At 37.2% G+C, this 25,753-nt stretch overlaps 1 protein-coding gene and 1 long non-coding RNA gene across 2 annotated transcripts in view; both read left to right on the top strand.

Annotated features, from left to right (window-relative positions):
• cabp7a (calcium binding protein 7a) overlaps positions 1–25,753 on the top strand; it is a 64,905-nt gene that overhangs the window by 27,301 nt on the left and 11,851 nt on the right. The gene's annotated exons all lie outside the window — the stretch shown is intronic.
• LOC147843875 (uncharacterized) lies at positions 16,791–21,920 on the top strand. The gene is made up of 2 exons (XR_015490980.1): positions 16,791–18,874; positions 20,501–21,920. It is a non-coding gene; the product is annotated as an uncharacterized LOC147843875 (long non-coding RNA).

The raw sequence follows: 25,753 nt of genomic DNA, 5'->3' as shown, positions 1-25,753 counted from the left end.
TTGACCACACATACACAGTTTGAACAGATTGTTTCTCATTCTCTCTAATGAAGTTAATAGCCACCTGGCCGAGAGTTGCTCCTCACCTCCGCCTTCTTTTTTCCCGATGGCCAGGTGGCTATCAACTTCATTAGACATTTCCCCATAAAAAAAGTCTATTTAAACTGTGTATGTGTGGTCAAGACAAGAAAATAGCCTACAGTATTTCTCCTAAATTATCTTTTCTAATAGTGAAAATATTGATAACATTATACGTGGGCCTCCAAAAACTCGAATCAGCAACCTTCTTGGTCTGAGGCAACTGCAATTACTGAGCCACCGTGCCGCTCCATTCTAAAATGCTCATTTGCTTTTCTACACTAAAAAAATCCTAGTTGCTTTAAGTTTTTAAGTTGAATTAAATTTAACCTCATAAGTCCATTGAACTTATGTTAAATTGACTTAAAATAGCTTGCCTTACTTATAAAATTAAGTTAGAACATGATTAACTTAGTTTAAGTTATAATGAACTAAAAACATATGCTGTCAGGAATGGTTGATAGTACAATTTTTTAACGTGTAGAAACATTTATTCATTCATTTATTATTTTTTTATTATAATTAGTCAATTAATATTATTAATACTTATTAACCGTTAAGTAATATTTTTAGGATTTCATGATAATTAAAAAAGGTCAGCATTCATCTAACAAATAAAAGGTTTTTTGTAAACCATTCAAAATCTTGGAGTCAGTATCTTTTTTTAATTAATTTGAACTAATTTTGTTCTAATTTTATTCTGTTATATTTTATGATTTTATTCTATTGATAACAATTTATTCATTCAATAACTACCTTATTTTTATTATCATTAAAATTATAAATAAATATTGGTTCGTTCCACTGTGTCGACCCCTGATTGATAAAGGGACTAAGCCGAAAAGAAAATGAATAAATGAACTATTTATTAACCGTTGGGTAATTTTTTCAGGTTTCCTTGATTATTAAAAAGATCAGCATTTATCTTAAAAAAACTTTTTTTTTTCTAAATAGATTATCAAATTTAGTGCTTCTTTAGTTAGGGGGCTTTAAATTGATCAAAAGTGATGATAAAGACATTTATAATGTCCCAAAAGGTTCAAATCAGTGCTGTTTTTAACTTAATTTTCATTAACAGGGTGTCTGCGGGGTTGTAAAAGGTTGTAAAATGTAGTAAATAAAATTAAGGGCTTTAAAACGTATTTAAAAAGTAATAAACGCCATCTGACGAGGTATTACATCTTTGAGCCTAATTGTTTTTAGATAATCAATTCATGTTAGGCGCAGACCTTTATTCTAAAATTTGAGTGGATTTATTTATGTGTTGAGAGTAGGACCTGAGCGATATCATGTGTGGGGGTGTTCGTTCCCGTGGGCACTGAAACAAACTGGGTGCTTTCGTTCATTAACTAAAATAAAACATTGGGAAGTGCAAGTTTTCGAACCTCTGGCTGGAGGACTCGAGATTTAAAGACTGGCTTAGGCCTGTAGTTGGCAACAGTTGCAAGGCTTATTGCCACGCCTGCAAGAAGACTGTTAATATAACCTGGGTGGGGATGAATGCCGTCAAATCGCATATGGAGTCAAATAGCCACCAAGCTAGGATGCGCGGATGCAGCGGGCAGCTTCCCATATCAATGTTTTGCAGTGTGGGTGCATCAACGACCTCAACCCCCACTGCTTTGCCCTCACCATCGACTGCTCTCCCGATGCAAACCACTGCCAGCACTAGTCCTAGCAGCATCACTAACAGGTGCGTGACAGACGCTATGCCCCATTAACACTACATTGCAAGCTGAGGTGCTGTGGGTTTGTAATCGTGCAAGGTAACAGTACCGAACTGCTCTTAGAAGATCGGCTTTTAATCTTCGTAAGGTATTAAAAAAGGTAGTAAAAGGTATTAAGTTCAACTTAAGAAGTTTTGTATACACCCTGATTAAAGACAGCTGAAAGAATTCTACTCAATTTCAAAATGTTGAACTTCTGTCATACTTTTTGTTGGTCACTTTGGATAAAAGCAGCTGCTATACGAATAATTGTAGCTGAAGCCAGAGCATTTTGGTTCAATATATTAAATACAACCCTGCAAAATGTTTGAGATCCACACAAACAGTGTGATTAATATGTGAAGTGTTAGTCTTCATGCTTGTAAGTAGTAAAACTGAATGTTACTGTGTCAGCCCAGCCGTAATCCTGACTGGCAGTGTGATTGGCTCTTTAAGGCCTTATCCAGAGCAATGTGTGTCTGTGTGAGCTTTATGATTCACACTCGCTTGAGTAATGTAGGGCTCAACTCACAGGGTAGGCGTTAAGGGGGCGTAAGTTCAAATAGGTCGAAAAATACCGCTCTCTCAAATCACAGTAACACAATACCACAAGCTGATACGAAGTTGTGATCAATTTCAGCTCAGGATTTACAAGGCAAGGTCTAAAAATGTATCGAGGTCTCCGAGTACACTGAATCAGAAGGCGTCAAAGAGAGGGAAGAAACACGTGAGACGTCTATGGAATCATGAGGCTTTTATCATTCTCTGCCTCTCTTCTGCTTCAAGTCTCGTGATAGATTTTACCAGCACTTTTGCAGACAGCAGATCAGCTTTCCTTTGTGAATGTTTGACAATGACTGCAGATCTGCCTTCCGCCCCGAGTCAAACTTCTGTCAACCTGCAATTATCAGGATGAGAAGCAACAAAAGAGAATCTTGTTTAATTGAAGTTGGCAATAAGTCAAATTGCGCACGTTTCTGTGAAACTGTCTGTCCCAATTGATCAGGTTTGGCCAGAGGACACCTTAATTAAACTTAATTAAATTTAATATATTATCATTTTCACATTAATGATATATAGAGGGACAGACTATTGATGCATTTAAAGCCGTATTTACCAAATATCACAATGCCCTCACTTATTTTTTTCTATGTGGACAACTTTTCTGGCGTGGTCAGTTTGCTTGGTAGTTCACCTTGTACTGTGTTCAGTTCAAGTTTTGTTTCGATTTTGGTGATTTCACAAAGAAAAACTAATTAAGAGGGGAGTACATGAAAGGATTGACTACAGCTGATCCCTATCACTAATCACTAACTAGCCAATCGCTACAAAAACAGCTACACTGTATTCTGACACCAAAATGGGCAGATTCTATAGGCTATAATAAATATTCTGATGGATATTTTGAGCTGAAACTTTACAGACACATTCTGGAGATACCAAAGGCTTTTCTTACATCTTGTAAAAGGGGTAAAATTGGTGCTCTTTAAGGAGCTGTGGATGCGTTTTGGGGCAAAACTGCATTAAACAAATCAGAGTCTCATCTTGCATTTCCTTTAGGAGTCAGTTGCATCGCGCCATGTCGAATTCAATATTTACATGGCAGACTTTGTAAACAGAAAAACTGCATGCTTTAATAGTGAAAAAAAAAAACGGTTAAACTATCTGTGTGAGGTTAAAGACCATCTACAGAGTGAGCCTTTTCCGTTAGACTGGATTCAGGAAACGGTGTCAGACGCACTGCACTGAAGACATCATTACATATTTAATTTCATAATTTTTAGATTTGTTTCTATTTCTAAATTCAGTACAAATAAATAAACAATAACAATTAAGTGTGCTCAAAAATGAGATATCCAAACACACTTCCTATTCCTTTGTCTCATTTTGTGATTTATACGTCTCTAAAATCTGAAAGTTAAACAGATCAGAACAAATAATTATTTTTTATTTTATCACGCAGCCTAATAACTTTAGTGTGTGTGTGTGTGTGTGTGTGTGTGTGTGTGTGTGTGTGTGTGTGTGTGTGTGTGTGTGTGTGTGTGTGTGTGTACGAGACTGTATGGGTGTTTCTTAGTATTGGATTGCAGCTGAAAGGGCATGCGCTGCGTAAAACATGTACTGGATAAGTTGGCAGTTCATTCCGCTGTGGCAACCCCTGATAAATAAAGGGACTAAGTTGAAGAAAAATTAATGAATGAACAATAATAATGATAATACTTCTAATAATAATTTATTATTTTATTTATTATATTAATAATATTAATAATAATACTTTCATCATTATTGTTATTATTATTATATTAATAGTGATCTATATTATTATATCTAAATAATAATAAATTGTTTATTATAATAATTTATATTTTAACATATAATATTACAATAATATTGTATTTTTTATCTCAGTATCGAAATGTGTTCTGAGTGTTTTTTTTTTTTTTTTTTTTTTGCACCCTATTGAAAGCTGAGGTGTTTGTCAGCATGTCTTCTAACTTTCATTCTCTATTGTCAGCTATGGACAGCTTTAAGTAGGAATTGCCTTGCAAATTGCGTTCGATGTAGATTTTGTGCCGCTTTATGCCATTACTTGATTTGCATAACCCTTTTTGTGAATCAGACAATAAAACAATGCAGACAGCGCATGCAAATACACAAAGCAATCAGCAGGCACAATTCATTCTTCAAAAATTCATCTCACAATCTTTTTTTTTTATCATATTTTATTTCATAGAGGAATCGGTAAAATTGCTTTGATTAGATGGCATCATCTCATTACTGACCCTGTATAAAACCATCTTGAATAGGGCTGCATGATATTGGAAAATCTGATATTGCGATATTTTATTATTTTGCGAATAATACAATATTACAAGATAGTTTAAATAGCACTATTTGATAGTTTTCTTGGGAATCTAACAGTATTTATATATAGAAATTAAATAATCACAATGCAAAAAAGCTTTTTGTTTTCAACTTCAGAAGAAATTAAAAGTTTTTTCTTAAAACAAGCAAAGAGATCTGCCTGTGGGGTAAAAAAAAAAAATATTGCTTTTGTTTTGAAATGTAGGTATTTAGTCTAGAAACAAAAAAAATTTAAGTAAGATTTTTTTTTTGCATTATATAGATTCCATATACATACACTGGCCACTTTATTAGGTATACCTGTCCAACTGCTCGTTAGCCCAAATTTCTAATCAGCCAATCCCATTGCAGCAACTCAATGCATTTAGGCACGTAGACATGACAATCAAGACAATCTGCTGCAGTTCAAACCAAGCATCACAATGGAGAAGAATGATGATTTAAATGACTTTGAACGTTGCATGGTTGTTGGTGCCAGATGGGTTGGTCTGAATATTTCAGAAACTGCTGTGGGTGCAAATGCCTTGTTGATGCCAGAGGTCAAAGGAAAATGGCCAGACTGGTTCGAGCTGATAGAAAGGCAACAGTAACTTAAATCACTACTCGTTACAACCGACGTCTGCAGAGGAGCATCTCTGAAGGCACAACACGTCCAACCTTGAGGCGGATGGGCTACAGCAGCAGAAGACCACACCGGGTGCCACTACTGTCAGTTAAGAGCAAGTAACTGAGGGTACAATTTGCAGAGGCTCACTAAAATTGGACAATAGAAGATTGGAGAAACGTCTGATCTGATGAGTCTCCATTTCTGCTGGGACATTCGGATGGTAGAGTCAGAATCTGGCATCAACAACATGAAAGCATGGATCCTTGTATCAACGGTTCAGGCTGGTGGTGGTGTAATGGTGTGGGGGATATTTTCTTGGCACACTTTGGGCCCATTAGTACCAATTGAGCATCATGTCAATGCCACAGCCTACCTGAGTATTGTTGCTGATCCCCTTTATGACCACAGTGCACCCATCTTCTGATGGCTACTTCCAGCAGCATAACGCTCCATGTCATAAAGCACGAATCATCTCAGACTGGTTTCTTGAACATGACAATGAGTTCACTGTACTTTAATGGCCTCCACAATCACCAGCACCCAATCCAATAGAGCACCTTTGGTATGTGGCAAGACTCGCATCATTGATTTGCAGCCGACAAATCTGCAGGAACTGTGTGATGCTATCATGTCAATATGGAGCAAAATCTCTGAGGAATATTTCCAGTACTTTGTTGAATCTATGCCACGAAGGTTTAAGGCAGTTTTGAAGTGGGTCCAACCCAGTACTAGTAAGGTGTACCTAATAAAGTGGCCGGCAAGTGTTAATACAGCAAATAAATGCTATTCTGCAGCTCCTGGTCAACTATACTGAATTCAGACTCAACATTGTATATCTTGCGATGTGACTCTTGCAGATTCGATGCTGAAATGATATATTGTGCAGCCCTAATCTAGAATCATAAAATTGAAATGCCATAAGAAAAGGGGTCTGTCAACTTCTCCATGCTTAACGCTCATTTTTATATGCCTTTATTCAGGTGACCGGGAGGCAAATGCATCTGCTTTTTTCCACGACCCCAAACTGTGTGTGATTTTGGCTTCTCTGGAGGTTTACAGGATCAGAATGCAAAGCGAAAGTCCCCCCCTCCCTCTGACACAACGGCCCTGCGCTGTATTTAATGCTTATGTGAATACTCCAGAGTCTTGTTAAAATATGGTTACTGTAATATTCAGATCTGCTGGGCCCTCTCACCACACAAGATGGATTAAGCCTGCCACAGATGTTTAAAAATAGTCTGCAAGACACACACACATGGCTGGCAGACACACACAGACGCGTCTTTGTCAACCCACAAAGTTGAGGAGTGTCTCTGAAGAAATGGATTTTTAAGAGTTTTACATAAAGAGCTCATTTGAGGGAAGCCTGTTGTGGAAACTGATAGATCTGCATATCTACACCACAGAGATGAGCGATTATGGAATTTAGCTGACGGGAAATGCCAAGTGTAGAAGTGGAGTCATTAAAAGTATTGCTGAATGTGAATATATTTACTGTTGACGGCAAATTGATTCGCCCTCCTGTGAATTTCTTTTTCAAAAATTTCCTGAATAATGTTTAAGAGAGCAAGGAATTTTTCACAGTATTTCCTATAATACTTTTTATTCTGGAGAAAGTCTTATTTGTTTTACTTCGACTAGAATAAAAGCAGTTTTTAATGTTTTTAAATCATTTAAGGTCAATATTACTAGCTCTCTTAAGCAATTTTTACGATTGTTTACAGCACGGTTTTCATAACTGTGGGGTGGGGCGTGAGAATTTGAGGCGTGCACTTGAGTAAATTATGATGACAAATGTTTTGCATTCACTAGAGTGAATCTGATTAATGTTAGCTCAACATCTAACTACCAGTAAAACATATACACATAAAATGGAGCGGGTGCTTTTTTAAATAAATGATGATGAATGAAGGTAAAACCTGTGAGCCATCTGACAGAAAAGTGCCAACCATGAGAGAGACCTTAGTTCATACATCTATCCATCCATACATTTGACTAGTCCTTTCATCCATACTTCTTTCTGTATGTTGTCTGTCTGTCATTTTATCCATCCATCCACATTCCCGCCCATCTGTGTATAAACCCACCCACCTATCCATTGTTCTGACTATCAATTCATCCATTCGTCTATCCATCATTTTTTCTGTCCATCCCTCTGACATCTATCCATCCAACTATTAGTCCTTTCATTCATACTTCGTTCTGTATGTTCGTCTGTCTGTTATTTAATCCATCTGTCCATCCGTCAGGGCCAGAGCAAGCTGAACTGACGCTCTAATCAAATGACGATCACGCCACCCTCGACCTGAAAGTGAAAGATAGTGACCGGTTTGTTAGTTGAAAGTTGGCAGTGTCGTGGATAAATATGAGAACCGGGGTGGTAGAGGTGTCGTGGATAAAAGTGAGGACCGGCAAGGTCGCGGACACCGCCCTCACTATTCACTATTTACCCATCATTCTAACTATCCATCTGTCCACCCACCTATCGTTCTGACTATCCATCTGTCCACCCACCCATTGTTCGGACTATCCATTTGCCCAACCGTCCACCCACCAATCATTCTGAACATAAACTTGTCCGTCCATCCACCCACTCATCATTCTGACTTTCCATTTGTCCGTCTGTCCAGCCACCCACCCATCATTCTAATTATCCATCTGTCCGTCCATCCACCCACCCATCGTTCTGACTATCCATCCGTCCACCCACCCATCGTTCTGACTATCCATCCGTCCACCCACTCATCATTCTGACTAATCATCCATCCACCCACCCATCATTCTGACTATCCATCCGTCCACTCACTCATCATTCTGACTAATCATCCATCCACCCACCCATCATTCTGACTATCCATCCATCCACCCACCCATCATTCTGACTAATCATCCGTCCACCCACCCATCATTCTGACTATCCATCCATCCACCCACCCATCATTCTGACTAATCATCCATCCACCCACCCATCGTTCTGACTAATCATCCATCCACCCACCCATCATTCTGACTAATCATCCATCCACCCACCCATCATTCTGACTATCCATCCATCCACCCACCCATCATTCTGACTAATCATCCATCCACCCACCCATCGTTCTGACTATCCATCCATCCACTCACTCATCATTCTGACTAATCATCCATCCACCCACCCATCATTCTGACTATCCATCCATCCACCCACCCATCGTTCTGACTATCCATCCATCCACTCACTCATCATTCTGACTAATCATCCATCCACCCACCCATCATTCTGACTAATCATCCATCCACCCACCCATCATTCTGACTATCCATCCATCCACCCACCCATCATTCTGACTAATCATCCATCCACCCACCCATCGTTCTGACTATCCATCCGTCCACCCACCCATCGTTCTGACTATCCATCCGTCCACCCACCCATCGTTCTGACTAATCATCCATCCACCCACCCATCATTCTGACTATCCATCCATCCACCCACCCATCATTCTGACTAATCATCCGTCCACCCACCCATCATTCTGACTATCCATCCATCCACCCACCCATCATTCTGACTAATCATCCATCCACCCACCCATCGTTCTGACTAATCATCCATCCACCCACCCATCATTCTGACTAATCATCCATCCACCCACCCATCATTCTGACTATCCATCCATCCACCCACCCATCATTCTGACTAATCATCCATCCACCCACCCATCGTTCTGACTATCCATCCATCCACTCACTCATCATTCTGACTAATCATCCATCCACCCACCCATCATTCTGACTATCCATCCATCCACCCACCCATCGTTCTGACTATCCATCCATCCACTCACTCATCATTCTGACTAATCATCCATCCACCCACCCATCATTCTGACTATCCATCCATCCACCCACCCATCATTCTGACTAATCATCCATCCACCCACCCATCATTCTGACTATCCATCCATCCACCCACCCATCATTCTGACTAATCATCCATCCACCCACCCATCGTTCTGACTATCCATCCGTCCACCCACCCATCGTTCTGACTAATCATCCATCCACCCACCCATCATTCTGACTATCCATCCATCCACCCACCCATCATTCTGACTAATCATCCGTCCACCCACCCATCATTCTGACTATCTATCTGTCCACCCACCCATTGTTCGGACTATCCATCTGTCTACCCACTCATCATTCCGACTATCCATTTGTCCATCTGTCCACGCACCCATCATTCTGACCATACATTTGTCCGTCCATCCACCCACTCATCATTCTGACTTTCCATTTGTCCATCTGTCCACCCACTGATCATTCTGACTATCCATCCGTCCACCCACACTATCCATCCGTCCACCCACCCACCCATTATTCTGACTAAATCTATTTGTCCGTATGTCCACCCACTGACCATTCTGAGTATCCATATGTCCATCCGTCTACCCATCCTTCAGTTCACCCATCCATCTCTTTTTTTATTCATCTGTCATTTTATCCAATAATGCATCAATTCACCTATCATTCCGACTATCATCCATTCATCATTTAATCTGTCCATCCATCCGTCAATCCATCCTTCCATTCATTTATCCATCTATCCATATATTCATCCATTAATTTTGTCCATCCATCATTTTATCTGTCCATCCATCTGTAATTTTATCTTTCCATCCATTATTTTATGTTCATCCATCCATCATTCTGTCTATCCATCCATCATTGGATCCGTCTACCTGTCTGTAATAGATGATTGACTTTAAACGAAAAGCTAATGACTGCGCCTCTGCATGCATAATAGATCACATTCAACTTGTCCTTGCATAATGTGTTTGCTGAAGGAGTGTTTGAGAAACAGAAAGCAGTTTGTGCTGAAGGCCTGACAGTTCTTTAACCCCACACATGCACTTTCATGTCTTTCTCTTTCAAGAGCAGCTCTATATGAGGACTGTGAGGACACATTACAGCTTTGAAGTGCAACTGCACCTTCATCCATCAAACAGAGCTTGAGCGTGTATTAAAGCTCCCTGCCTTCAGACAGATAGAGATCCTGCAAGCCCTTTCAAGCTCCCGGGACGTTTAAAGGGAAGGTGCACAGGGATTAAACACACAGGTTCAATATCAGTAAAATCCCAGAACAACAAAGGCAAGGCAAAGGGTGTTTAAAGACGAGAGCAGAATTTGATCGGAACACTTGGTTGTGATTTATTGATAATGTGATGCTGAAGTCACTGTTTGATTATAAAATCATGCGCTCACCCGTGGATCTTTTAACAACCATTCGTCTTTATTTTTTATTGAGAATGGTGTACAAGGAATATTGAATTGGGTGGCGCAGTAGGTAGTGCTGTCTCCTCACAGCATAAAGCTCACTGGTTCTAGCCTCGGCTTGGTCAGTTGGCATTTCTTTGTGGAGTTTGCTTGTTCTCCCCTTGTTGGCATGGGTTCCCTCACGGTGCTCCAGCTTCCTCCACAAACACATGTGATATAGGTGAATTGGGTAAGCTGAATTGTCCGTAGTGTATGTATGTGAATGAGAGTGTATGGGTCTTTCACAGTGGTTGGTTGTAACTGGAAGGGCATCTGCTGCGGAAAACATATGCTGGATGAGTTGGTGGTTCATTCTGCTGTGGCAACCAATGATTAATAAAGGGACTAAGCTGAAAAGAAAATGAAGGAATGAATAAATATATATAATCCAAATCAAGTGTATTTGAACACTAAAAAAAATTCATTGATTAAATTTAATGTTTAATAATTTAACAATGATTTGATTTCTGTTTATAGCGCTTTTCACAATATTATCATTCCAAAGCAAAAGGTGCATGTTCGTAAATTACAGTCAAAATCAGAAAATATATTTTGCAGAATGCGCATACTGATCTTTTTCTTGCAGTAAAAGTGAATATGAATGTATTGTTGGAAAATTATAGGATATATAATTTATTGTAATCAAGCGATAGGAAAATGAGTAACATCGCAGTTGGCTTGGGCGGTAATATGGTATTATGGTATACCTCGAGATCTAAAAATAGCAACGGTGTCAGTTTCAATATCGTTAAACTGTCGTAAAAAAACACTGCTCCTAAATAGGAGACAAGTATCAAATATGAATTTTTTTTTTTTAATGCCTACAAATGAGATGCGTGTTTGTCATCACGGGACAGTGTGGAGGAGAGAGAGAGAGGTGAGAGAGGTGAGGCAGTATTTCCGGTTTCAAACGAATGAGAAGAGAGACATGGTAAATTTGAACCAGAGGTCTGCATTCCCGCTGCTGTACCGCGGGAGCAGCGTGACCTGACCTTATTTTTTACGGTGCGGGAATAAATTTCCAAATGTGCGGGTGTGGTCGGTAACTCTGATGTAATTTTAAAGGGAGCAGGCGATCTAACAATATCACTCCCAAGCGAGCGAGCACTCGCGCATCCGTGTGGATACTGTGTGTAATACGCACAAGACAAAAAGTGACTGCGAACTTAAGGTCTCATATACAGTATTCAGTATCTGAATGGTTTAGGCACAAGCCAACATTTTGGTGACGCTGTCTGAGCCTTACATCATAATTTTTTTTTATTTTGCACAATAATACTTGGTACCAAGGTAAAATAGGGAGGAGGTTTGACGGTATCAAAATTTGGATACTGCCCAAGCCTACATACCTGTCATGTTTGGCGGAATGAAACAGGAACAAAAACGGGTGTAGGATCCAAATGTAGTTTTAATGTGAAATTTGTGCAGTGACAGAGACAAAAATCCAAAAATCAAAGTGACAAAGTATCAAAATAAACAAACAAACAAGGAACTCAAACAGATTAAACTAGAACTAGACTTAGCAACTATGACAAGATACAAGACTATGATCGGGAACAACACACCAACAAGGGCGAACGACGAACTAACGAACAGAGGTTGAATGACTGAATATATAGTCCAGGAAATCAACATTGAACAGAGACAGCTGTGATTGCAAATCAGTATATATGGAAGACCGAGTGAGTGTGCGAAGGAATGTATGGATATGTAGTTCTTAAACCCCTGTAGTTCATCGAGAGTGTGCTGCCGAACTACAGTGGCATCTGGTGGACATGGACAGTCATGACAATACCAGCAGGCACAGGATGTCTACATGACGTCAGATTGATGTTGTACCCCAATGTCGAGGGATGTTGCATTTTGTTTGGAAATGAAAATCGGGTTGATGTCAGAACAGACAGAAGTTGTGTTTACACCCCCCCCACCCCCCCCCCCCCCCCCCCCAAAAAAAAAAACAACGTCTAATGATGTTACATCTTGATGTTGTGTGGACGTTACCACTATGACAAAGCACAAACCAGTAACCTTATTGCTGTGTGGCGATTGTGCTACCCACTGCACCATTGTGATGCCCACATCTAACTTTGAAGTGGTTTCCAGAGCTGAGCTATTCTGTCAAGTAAACGTTGATTGGATTTGTTTTTCAACACTTCATATATATGATCACAACAAATCAGCAATGATTTTAATGGCAAACAATACATGAACAGATATATAAAGCAGTCAGAAGTAGCAGACTTGCCATGAAAAAAACATATGCTTGCTGATATTGAAGCTATACAATTTAACAGCATAATTACACTGAAGCGTTTCTCATCCAGTATAATGCAGGGGCGTATGGTCATCAGATATAAAAGCCACGCGATCTGGAGTTTAAGCTCTTCTCTGTACATTCGTTATCTCTCCGTCGGACAGAAGCACGAGTGTGGAAGTATGGAAATGTTATCTGTATCTCTTTCTGAGCAGTGATTTGGACCAGCCGCAAGACTATGTCTGTTTAATCTCTCTATAAGAGCCAACAAAGAGAAAGTTCACATGGAAGTGATTCATTAGCCCACTTTGAAGAAAAACTGTATCATCCTACTTCTGTATACTCTTTATCCATCACTAGGATATACAGTTGAAGTCAAAATGATTAGCCCTCCTGTGATTTTTATTTTTTATTTTTATTTTTTTTTATTGTCATTTTCTTTCTTTTTTTTCAAGTATTTCCCAAATGATGCTTAACAGAGCAATACATTTTCACAATATTTCCTATAATATTTTTTCTTCTGGAGAAAGTCTTATTTGTTTTATTTCAGCTACAATAAAGGCAGTTAAAAAAAAATTAAACCATTTTAGGGTCAATATTATTAGCCCCATTAGGCTATATTTTTTACAGTTGTCTACAGAACAAGCTATTATTGTTCAATGACATGCCTAATCACCCTAACTTACCTAATTTATCTAGTTAAGCCTCTAAATGTCACTTTAAGCTGTAAAGAAGAGTCTTGAAAAATATCTAGTCAAATATTTTTTACTGTCATCATGGCAAAGATTAAATAAATCAGTTATTAGAAATGAGTTAGAAATGAAACTATTATGTTTAGAAATGTGTTGAAAAAAATATTTTCTGTTAAACAGAAATTTGGGAAAAATATATACTGGGGCAAAAAAAATTCAGGAGGGGTAAAAATACTGACTTCAACTCTATATTAAACCCAAAACATTTCTAATTGTGAAAACCAGTTTCCTCTAAAATTCCCTTTATAAATGAATGCATATGGTGGGTCAAACTTTAACTGTCAAAGAACTCCTCCAAATCTAATCACTGGCTGGAGCTCAGCATCTGGTGCCACATTGAGTTCTGGCAGACTCTTTCCCAATCCAAACGTTGTCACTCCCAGGAAACCTGTGGAAATCCCTTAATCCAACTGATATCAAAAAAACAACAACAAAACACTACTTGAGTCCTTGTGTTGCTGTTGTTGCCTCATACCATTAAATTGGATGTTTTTTTTCTATGAAAGTGCAATTGTATTTCTGAGGATTGCATGTGTATAGGTCTGAAAGTTATTATAACCAGCAGGTACAGGGTGTCAACATGACGTCAGATTGACGTTGTACCCCAACGTTGTGGGACGTAGCATTTTGTTTGGAAATGAAAATCAGATTGACACCAGAACCCAACGTCAGTCCGAGATCAATGTCAAACGTCCATTAAATTAATCAAATTTCAGCATCTAATGAGGTTACAGCTTGACGTTGTGTGGACATTACCAATATGACATCAATCAGGCGTTGGATTTTGGCTGCCATACCTGATGAATGAATGTCAGTATTTAACTTTTAATATGACGTTGGTTTAGGATGTTGGCTTGTTACACTTTGGTCACTTTCAAACATTCATTCATTTTCTTGTCGGCTTAGTCCCTTTATTAATCTGGGGTCGCCACAGCGGAATGAACCGCCAAATTATCCAGCACGTTTTTACACAGTGGATGCCCTTCCAGCCGCAACCCATCTCTGGAAAACATCCACACACACTCATTCACACACACTCATACGCTACGGACAATTTAGCCTACCCAATTCACCTGTACCACGTCTTTGGACTGTGGGGGACACCGGAGCACCCGGAGGAAACTCACTTGATTTTCTATGTGGAGTTTGCATGTTCTTCCCGCGTTCACATGGTATTTCTCTGTGTGCTCCAGTAAACATGCAAATTCCACACAGAAACGCCAGCTAAGCCGAGGATTGAACCAGCGACCTTCTTGCTGTAGGGCAATAGCACTACCTACTGCGCCACTACTTCGCCCTCCACTTTCCAACACAACCTAACATAAACCTAATATCAACATCAAAATAATGTTGTCGCTATCACTTTATCTTAATGGTCTCTTTAATGCATTTTGTTGAATTTAAGTTACATTGCATCTACATGCCAACTAATTCTCATTAGATTATACGAGACTGTTGGGTTAGGGTTAGTGTAAGTTGACATGTACTTGCAAAGTTTCTTAAAGTCAGTTAAATGTCTGTTGAAGGAGCATGTCAACAGATATTAAGCAGACAGTCTACTAATACTCAAATGAGAATTAATTGGCATGTAGTTGCAATGCAACTTTAGTCAACAAAATATGCAATACGGTCTATCACAATCATGTCTTGTCCTTAGATGCTGGACAGACATTGAATTTTGGTCAACTAACATCACAATCTAAATCTAACCTAATATAAATGTCTTAAGATGTTGTGTGTCTACTGGGTAAGTAAGTTATGGGTGTGTGTACTATTTATGTATTAAGCAGGATATTTATTAAGCTTTAGAAACTACTGTACTCTAAACTAAAATAAAATATACGTTTTAAATGGGGGGAATTACTTGCTGTTGTTAATAATTGAGATACACTTAAGCATTAAATTACTATAAATAAGGTGACGTGGTGGTGCAGTAGGTAGTGCTGTCGCCTCACAGCAAGAAGGTTGCTGCTTTGAGCCTCGGCTGGGTCAGTTGGCATTTGTGGAGTTTGCATGTATTTCCCGCGTTCGCATGGTATTTCTCTGTGTGCTCCGATTTCCCCAACAGTCCAAAGACATGCGGTACAGGTGAATTGAATCAACTAAATTGGCCGTAGTGTATGAGTGCGTGTGTGTGTGTCAATGCAAAAGTGTATGGGTGTTTTCCCAGTACTGGGTTGCGGAATCCACTGCATCAAACATATGCTGGAATAGTTGGTGGTTCATTCCGCTGTGGCGACTCCTCCTAATAAATTACCGACTAAGTTGATGGAAAATAAATGAATGAGTAAATAAAGACTATCCCCATCCTAAAAACTAAACCAAAACGCTACTCCAGTTGTTGTGTTGTTCCCTCATACCGTTTAAACTGCAGAAAAAAACAAACTAAAAACATCTCAGTGTCATTTGAAAGACAATAGAAAGTGTAATTGTATTTATGAGCATTGCATGTGTGGCGGGCGGAAAGTTATAATTATGTAAATGATCCTGCAGGTGTGGGTCAAGGTTGATTTTTGAATAAAACTGTAAATAAAACATTAGCTGTTCACATCTGCCTGCTTGATGGAGTTGAATGATGAGGGTTTGGAAACCCAATCATTTTGAACACCGAGTCACTGATGCAGTTTCACAAAGTGCACAGAAATGATGAGGGATTTTTCATTCACTTGTTTTTTTTCTCTTGCATGTCATTCCAGTCCTGAATGAATTACTTTCTTCTGCAAAATGCATGGATGTTTGTTAAAGATTTATACTGTACTTTTTTTTGTTTTTTGTTTTTTCAAAGCAGTATTAAATGCTGTAAATGATGCACTATATTAAATGACTTTTGAAGCCATAGGAGAGAGTGGGGATGAAAGTACCATTATTCATAAAAACATATTTTTTAACGATAATGTTTTAAACAGAAATTAATTTTTCTGGGGTGGCATGTTGGCACAGTGGTTAGTACCGTCACCTCACAGCAAGAAGGTTGCTGGTTCAACCTGGTTCAGGGCCAGCTGGCGTTTCTGTGTGGAGTTAACTAATAAACTACATAAAAATATATACTAAATTCGCCATAGTGTGAGAGTGTATGGATGTTTCCCAGTACTGGGTTGCAGCTGTGTAAAAACTATTCTGAATAAGGTGGCAGTTCGTTCCACTGTGGCAACCCCTGATGAATAAAGGGACTAAGCCGAAGGAAAATGAAATGAAAAATGAATGTTTTTTTTTTTTTTTTGTTTTTTGCTGTGATGACTAAGTCATAGGTGTAGTCAGTCAATATTGGGTGGTATTTTGAAAAAAAATTTAGAACAACTTTAAAATAATTTCATAAAAACATAAATTACACTGTTACTTTCTTACTTCGTCAGAAGGGACGAAAGTAACACATGGGTGGGTGAAAATAGCATTATTTTCTAGATTTACTGGCTTAATCTGGTTTATTTTAAATATATTTGACCAGGGCTTGACATGAACTTTTCTGATACCAGGCCACTGTGGCTAGTAGATTTCCAACATTAATAGCCACTCGTCATTTTTCACTAGCCACACTTTTGTTGTTGGGAAAATATATTTTATATGCATAAATTTGACTTTGACTTGCTAAACCTACTTGATTTAGATATTGTGATATGTCTATATGCCTCCTCATTCATTTCACTTGTTGTGTGTGTGTTGTGTGTGACCTTGTTTAGTGTGCATGAGCAAATGCGTTGTGTCAAATCGTGATTGTTTTTTATTTTACATGACATTTCATGAATCAAAATTAAGGATTTACCAAATGTATCTCTGACCACACACCGAAATTAAAATCAATTATTATTTATTAGCCTCAAATTTTAAATAATGTTTCAAAAACCAAAATATAGCTTTATACATGTATTTTTTTAATACAACAAAACTTTTTTTTTTAAAGACATTTAAAAAAAAGACTTATTGTCATGTATCTAAAATATGCACAGTAAGCTGCCCTGGCTAAAGGTCCCAGATCCGCTCATATTAAAGCAATGTTGTTGTAAAAATGTATAATTGTATCATATTAACAAAAATAACCATAAGCAAAAGAAAGCTGGTAAAAACATACCATGTGTGATAAAGGGATGATCATGCGCACACGGTTAATGTTAGCCCTGTTAATAATCTGTTCAAAGTGTTTAAAGCAAAATCAGCAACCGCTGCTTACAAAAGAATGTTTAAAAAATAAATCTTGAGCCCTTAAAAGCAGCAGGACTGTGAGTGTATGAGCATCACCTTTTGTCAAGTTCATTTCAAAGAGAACTGATCGCACCAGTTGTGTTTCTTCTAGGCACGGTTTCTTTGCGAAAGTAAACAGGAGCGTGCACGCTTTTTAACAGTCGCGCGCATCACATCACCTGTGAGCGTGAATGATCATCCTCTCATTCGGTAATCACCTGCTTTCTTTTGCTTGCGTGAACACGATTAGTGTTGTCGGTCCTGCTTCTTCTGCTTGTCGAACTACAATTTTAAATGTGTTTTCACCAGTAGGAGTGTCTGTCTAGTGTCTGTGTCTGTCTAACCTACCACAGCTCAAATCCATCTGCATTTGATGGGTTGGCGGGTGTTAATGTCAAACTCTGCATCTGACCATGACCTTGCTAATGTAACTGCAAACATATTTTGTCCTTTTTTTTTTTTTGAAGGTTTTTCTTGCTTATTTTTTTTGAAAAAAAATTATCAGCATTTTTATTTTAAATTTCAGCTCCATCAAATGTTTCAAAAGCAACTCAACAATGCAATATTTATTGATTATTTATGGCAATATGCATTTATTTCCTAAAACATCTGAATCAAAACATTGCAATCTCTACTGTGGAGGTGAAAATAAGACATGTCTATTAGCAAGTGGACATAAGTATTCGTGCCCACGGGAACTCTTGCCATTTAAAGCTGATTTACTTTTAAACTGAAAAACTCAGAGATTGCACACTTAAGGATGTGTTATTGCACTAAATAACCTGTAGATTGATCATTAGAGTGATGCATGAAAAGAAAAACACAACTGGTCACACTTTACAATAAGGTTCATTAGTTAATGTTAAGTAATGTATTTACTAACATGAACAACCATTGAACAATACATTCACTACAGTATATATTCATGTTCATAAATGTTAGATAATGAAAATACAGTTGTTCATTGTTAGTTCATGTTAACTCATGGTGCATTAACTAATGTTAACAAGCATGGACTTGAATGTTAATAATGCATTAGTAAATGTTTATTTATGATTAATAAATGCTGTACAAGTGTTGTTCATGATTAGTTCATGTTAGTAAATGCATTACCTAATGAACCTTATTGTAAAGTGTAGCGTACAGTCCACAGATAAAATTTCTTATTGATTTTATCACGGTCCGACAGAACGGTTTTACGACTCCTGGCTCCAAGAAGTCTGGATTTTCGTGACAGCTTAAGTTGTTCAGGGGGCCTGGATAGATAAGCAGGAAAACTTCAAAGACATTCCTGCCCAAATACCCTCACACACACACACATACACCCCCACGAGGCTGTTCCGACAGAAAGAAAATGAACTCATCAAATCCAGAACCAGCACAAAACCAATGTGTTATGTTTTGTAAACTTTGTATCTAATTTCTGACTTTTCTTACCGGTGTAACCTCTCTTATAACCTGTATGCATGTTCCAGTTAGGCCTTTGTAAAGCATAAATATTGTAAGGATATGAAAAATTACGTTGATGTACTTTCAACCCCCCCCCCCATGTTTGGTACCGATGGGTTTCTGCTGACATTTTACAACACATGATGCATAGATCGAGACCATAACTCGCATTGCTTTATTCTTTAAAGCCCTGTATTAGATGCCTGTCCGCATGCTTTAGGCGGACACTCAAATTTGCATACGAGCAGCCCCTAGACAAAGGAAGGTTCGCGCGCAAACTTTCCCCTGAAATCATTGGTCAGAATGCTGTACGGGTTGTCACGTGACCCGCAGGTATAACTCATTCTGCCCTCCCAAACATCTGGGCAGAAAGAGAACGTCCCAAAAAGGAACATCATTGACGGTGGTCCCTTTAAGGGCCACACGGCTCTTCACAGCCGCAAGGACTTTCCCGCCACGTTTTCTTTATTTTCCGGCAAAGTAAATTCAGTTTAAAGTTTGCGATCGTGTTCGTCCGAACCGCATTACAAACTCCACGCATCAAAGGACATCAAGAGTAGTTTCATCACGACGGAAGAGGGACGCATAAGAGAGACCGCCAGACATGAAAGACCAGGTGATTTTAGTTATGCGATTAAGCTGTGCCCCTTTTATCAAAAAGGTGTTTTTTATAACCTTGGTGGTCCGTAATGGTGCGTGTGGAACTGAAAGTTTTGTCACTCTTTAATCTGAAATCTATATTCTCTAGCTTTACTATTTCTCTTTGCTGTTACACGTTCTATAGACCCGATATCTCCACGTGGTTTACCTTTGTTTTGTGTTTAATGTATGTTTGTGCGTTTGTTTGTTCGTTACGTCTGATTAGTCAATAAATTCAATTATAATCAAATGAATTGTATTGTTTGCCTCACGAGAAAATGTCACTGAAATACAGATTCCCCTGCCTTGCTATTATAAGTTGTTTAAAACTTTTGAATGATTAATCTACTTCACAAGAAGTAGCAATTAAATTCCCTTTTTCTAAATGAATAGATTTGTCCGCTCGGAAGAGCGGCGGCTCTGCTTGTGTTTGTTTGGTCAGATTAACAATAAATTGATCCGGAATATTAATGATTAATAATAATTCGTTATTGTTGATAATTAATATTCATAATCTGGGAATCCGCTCGGTCGCGCGAGCATGATCGTTTACAATCATATGTTTGTTTGACCAAACTGACTGAAGCTTAAGCCGGAATATTAATAATTAAGAATAAACCGTTATTGTTGATTATTAATATTCATAAAATGAGCTAATTTCATGCTACAAAAGTGTTACCACACAACTTGTAGTAATGATAAAAGGATGCTACAATAATTTACTTTCTGCACTTAAGAACAGAAATTCGAAGCTAACCGCGGGACACAGCTCCGAAATCAACTGCTATTTGGCTGCTTCATTAAGGGTTGCATGTGCTGTTATAGCCTGGAAAGCGAATGTTGTCAGGGTTTTGAGTAAATCGCTTTGTTACTTTCGTCCCACGTTACTTTCGTCCCCACTCTCTGCTATAACTTTAATTGAATATTTCACAATTATCAGCTTTATTGTTTTTGGAAATATTAAAACTTAATGGCGTTTCTGTGTGGAGTTTGCATGTTCTCCCCGTGTTGACGTGGGTTTCCTCTGGGTGCTCCAGTTTCTCTCACAAGTCAAAAGACATGCGCCATAGGTGAATTGGGTGAGCTAAATTGTTTGTAGTGTATGTGTGTGAATGAGTGTATATGGATGTTTCCAGTGATGGGTTACAGCTGGAAGGGCATCCTCTGTGTAAAATATATGTTGGATAAGTTGGCAGTTCATTACGCTGTGGCGACTCCTGATGAGTAAAGGGACTAAGCCAAAAAGAAAATGAAAGAATGAATTAAAACTTAACTTAAAAGAATTTAAAATATGAAACACAAAAAGTTAAGAATTTAAACTAGATTGACTGTTGAACTGTTCTATTAAAATTGAATTAAGTTACTTTACTGCGTAAAAGAATGTTGTGGTTGTCAGCGTTCAGTAATCTATTTAAAAATTGTTGCTACTTAATAATGGCAGTGTGGTGGCTCAGTTGTTAGCACTGTCGCCTCAGAGCAAGAAGATCGCTGGTTCGAGTCACAGCTGGGCCAGTTGACATTTCTGTGTGGAGTTTCATATGGTTTTCCCCACGGTCCAAAGAGATGCGCTATAGGTGAATTGGGTGAACTAAATTGGCCATAGTGTATAAGTGTGTATGAATGAGTGTGTATGGGTGTTTCCCAGTACTAGGTTGCAGCTGGAAGGACATCCGCTGCATAACATATGCTGGAATAGTTGGCGGTTCAACTCACTGTGGCGACCCCTGATAAATAAAGGAATAAGACGAAGGAAAATCAAATCACTGAAAATGAATGAATATTTTTTTTTAAATGTAGGTATAGCATACTTATTGCTAAAATAGCTTACTTGTATTAACTATATTATTTATTTTGCTCTAGAAATAAAGATGAATGAATGAATGAATGAATGAATGAATGAATGAATGAATGAATGACAAAAAATGCTTTGGTAACTATTCTAGATAATACAAACTAGTGTAAATTGAAGTAATGAATTACTATATATATAAAAAAAGATACAATTACTAAACCTAAAGTTTACTTGATAAGACAGTGTTACAATGTCAAGTTTGAATTGAAAAATACAAAAAAAAAAAAAACATAAAATCAAATTATGACAAAGTATTTTGGTAATATTCATCAATAATGAACTAATAAATTCTTGCTGTTAAATTTAAATAAACATTAAAAAAAGCTAGATTAAGCAGAATTGTTATAAAATAATAATAATTTATATTATTATAAATATTGTCTTGACAACTAACTGAAATGAGTATGAATTTAAGTACTAAAATAACTCAAAGTAAAATAAAATTATAATGGCAAAATTAAAATTAAATGCAATAATAGTAAATGTAAACTGAAGAATAAAAATGACTGTTTTAAAACAAAACTCAATTTTACTTAAATGATTTAAAGTTTAAGTTTTTAAGAAATAAAGTAAAAACTACAGAGGAAAGTTATAAATAACAACATGTTTTAGAGCTTTTACAGTTTTATTTTTAAAATCTAATGTTGAATGTTTAATTGATTGTTCTTTGTAATTATTTGTCACATTTACAATCTTTTTTAGAGTAAAAAAAACTAATTATTACTAAAATCAAATTCTTCGAAGTCATGATATCTCAAAATATGAAAAAGACGAGAGTAATAAAAAGACCAGTAATATTCAGCAATAATGAGCTTAACAATACTTTAAAATATCTTATGTTATTTGTTCCTTTAAATGTCTTAAAAATATATATTTCTTGAAAGACTGCACTGTTGAAAACACACGCTACAGTGTGTAATTTTTAGATGCATGCTCGACTTTGAGATATGATTATTATTTTTACAGAAGGCTCTATTTTTATGAGCAGGTAGCAGGTTTTGATGTGGTGTGACAGCCGGAGCTCTAATCACAGCCCTTATAATGCTGTGCTGTTGCCTAGCGACAGCCCGAGGTGGGTTTCCCGAAAGCTTTGTTGCACCGTCCACACACTGTTGAGTCCAGGACTGAGCCGTGGTGCTTCCCCACATTTCACACCTCATCATCAGCTTTACTCACAGTACAGATGCTCCAATCCACTGGCCAGAATTTTTTTTTGTTTGTTTGTTTTTGACTTGCATACAAACTGCACTGCAGTAATTTAATAGTGCACAGTCTGTAAATGGAGTGTTAACAGAGGCAAGAGATGAGGAATAACGGTTTAATAGTTAAAAAATAGCAAACACCCGAGGTGCTAATGTGGTCGCCATGTGCATTATTTTTAGATAATTTAATTTGGTTCAAAATTAGTCAATTATTGTATTTATTCTCTGATTAGACACTGTTCAGATGGTTTTCTTTGTAAAGGTTTTTTTTGTTTTTGTTTTGTTTTGTTTTGTTTTTTTTGTTTTTTTACACTTTTCAGGGTTTTATTTAGATATATTTGATCTTTAGACTGTTAACTGAAATCTCTCTGCGGGCAAGGCCTGCTAGAAATACTTTAGCCAGTCCCATGTGATTTTGCAAGCCCAATGGTCCTTAAGGAACAAAAAGCAACATTTTACAAGATTTTGTGTATTTTCACAGCAAAACACAAGAATTGAAGCAAACGATCTCTTAAGTTTTGAGAAAAATTTGTGATTTAAGGCCACATATATCAAACAAATGAAACTCCAAGTGAAAGTTCCAAGTTCTGCTTGCAGTCTGAAGGACTCAATTAGTTTGTTCATTTGTGTTTAATAAAGCTAAACTGTGCAGAGCTGCCGCCCTCCAAAAACTGAGCTTGCTATGTGCACATTAACACATTTCTAAACATAATAGTTTTAAAAACTCATGTCTAATAACTGATTTATTTTATCTTTGCCATGATGACAGTAAATAATATTTGACTAGATATTTTTCAAGACACTTCTATACAGCTTAAAGTGACATTTAAAGGCTTAACTAGGTTAATTAGGTTAACTAGGCAGGTTAAGGTAATATGTAGACTTGTTTTTTCTGTATATAAGATTGCACTAGTGTTGTTGTTTTTTATTTATTTATCTATTTATTTGTATTTTTTATTATTATTATTATTTATTTTTATTATTATTGTTTGCTCAAAATACTCTTCAGTGTATTTGCTTATTGTTACATGTTTATGTCTTTGTATATTTTTGTAATGTTTCACAATGAATAAATAAAACTTTAAAAAATGTAAAACTGCTTTTATTCTAGCCAAAATAAAACAAATAATACTTTTTCCAGAAGAAAAAATATTATTAGACTTACTGCGAAAATGTCCTTGCTCTGTTAAACATCGTTTGGAAAATGTTTATAAAAGAAAAACATTCGAAGGGGGCCAATAATTCTGATTTCAACTGTACATTGTGATGAGTGAACTACTTTTATTTATTATTTTATTATGTAAGTTTATTAAATTCACTGACTTGTTCATATGACCCAGTTTTTCTGGGAAAAAAATATGAAATGTTCTTTTTTTGTTGTTGTTGCTGTTGTTGTTTGTTTAGAATTAAGCTCATCACTGGATTATATAAATGCCACATAAAAAAAGAAAGTTAAAATTCAGCATAAACACTTTTGTCAGCAAATTGATTTAACATCTAAACTATCCTATCACTTGACTATTAAAAAATGTTCCCTCTCATTAAAAGTGCTGAAAGAATAATATTTGGCATAAAAAATCATTGGCCATATAATTCCTCTCCCTAATTATGTGTGTTGTGCACACAGATCATCTCCTTTTTCAACTTTCAAACAACAAGCATGTTAATAATCCTGCAAATCTGGAAATGACTCAGATTATCCTGTTTGATTTTTCTCCCGTCTGGCTGACAAGGCATTTCAGAACGTCTTATTTGTCTTTAAACATTTCTTTTTTGTGGCCTCCAAATGTGTTGCTTGCCGTTTAATTGCTTCGCCTTAAAATGAGCAAATTAGAGCCCACAATTCACTTCCGCTTGAAATCTGCTTATTTCCACCATAATGCGGAGTAAAGTTGCCTTCACCATCTGTTGTGCTTGGCTTATTTGGACTGCAATACCATAATTTTTTTTTTTTTTCATATTTCCTCTCTAATTTCCTTCACTCATGGGAGCGATAGATTTAAAGTGCTCTTTTTTTTTATTATTTTTTTTTTGGATCCCATGTCCAGAAAGCCATTTATCAAACCTACAGCGCAGTGAGCAAAGCACAGTAGCAAATACTCCTGTTCACATGCCATATTGAATATATTATCTAGATTTATAGTAATATCTTGCAGCCCGAGAGCTTCATATTTCATAATTATGAATGTGGCACATGGCATGACGAGTGGAAAATTGCAAATGACTTAACGATGATGTATAGCGCATGTATGGGGCAACAAGTTGGCTCAACCAGCCGTGTGCAATAAGGCATCTTAACGTCTTTTAGAAAGCCTGTATGTGGAAATGATCCTGTTCTTTTGTTTCAAATCAATCATGTGAAGAGAGTGGAAATCTTTAAAGAAGAAGAAAGGGAATTATTGTGGGGAAATCGGTTTACTGTAATACCTCGCTCTGAGTCACTTCGGTGTATGATAGTTTTAGTGTCTCATAACAATGTTGCTGAGTAATAGTTTTAATGTTGGAGCTTCTTGACTTTGGATGAACCACAAATAAGCTTTGATTGATTGATTGATTGATTGATTGATTGATTGATTGATTGATTGACTGACTGACTGACTGACTCACTGACTGATTGACTGATTGATTGATTGATTGATTGATTGATTAGATTGGGATTCTCCCATTAAGAATACTGGGTGAATTGAAGTTATAGAGCAAATATTTAGGATAAATGATTCCATCACTCAAAGATTCACTTGTTTTGTTTCTGGATGAATCTTACATTTTTAAACAGATCACTTGAAGAAATGATGAAAGCATTATGCTTTATTACTACCAGTGTTGTGCAAGTTACTTCCAAACTGTAATACATTACAGATTACTTGTTACT

Source organism: Danio rerio, chromosome 5 (genome assembly GCF_052040795.2).
Source record: "Danio rerio strain M-AB ecotype USA chromosome 5, GRCz13ab, whole genome shotgun sequence".
Lineage (NCBI taxonomy): Eukaryota > Metazoa > Chordata > Actinopteri > Cypriniformes > Danionidae > Danio > Danio rerio.
This window is presented reverse-complemented; position numbering and strand designations above follow the sequence as displayed.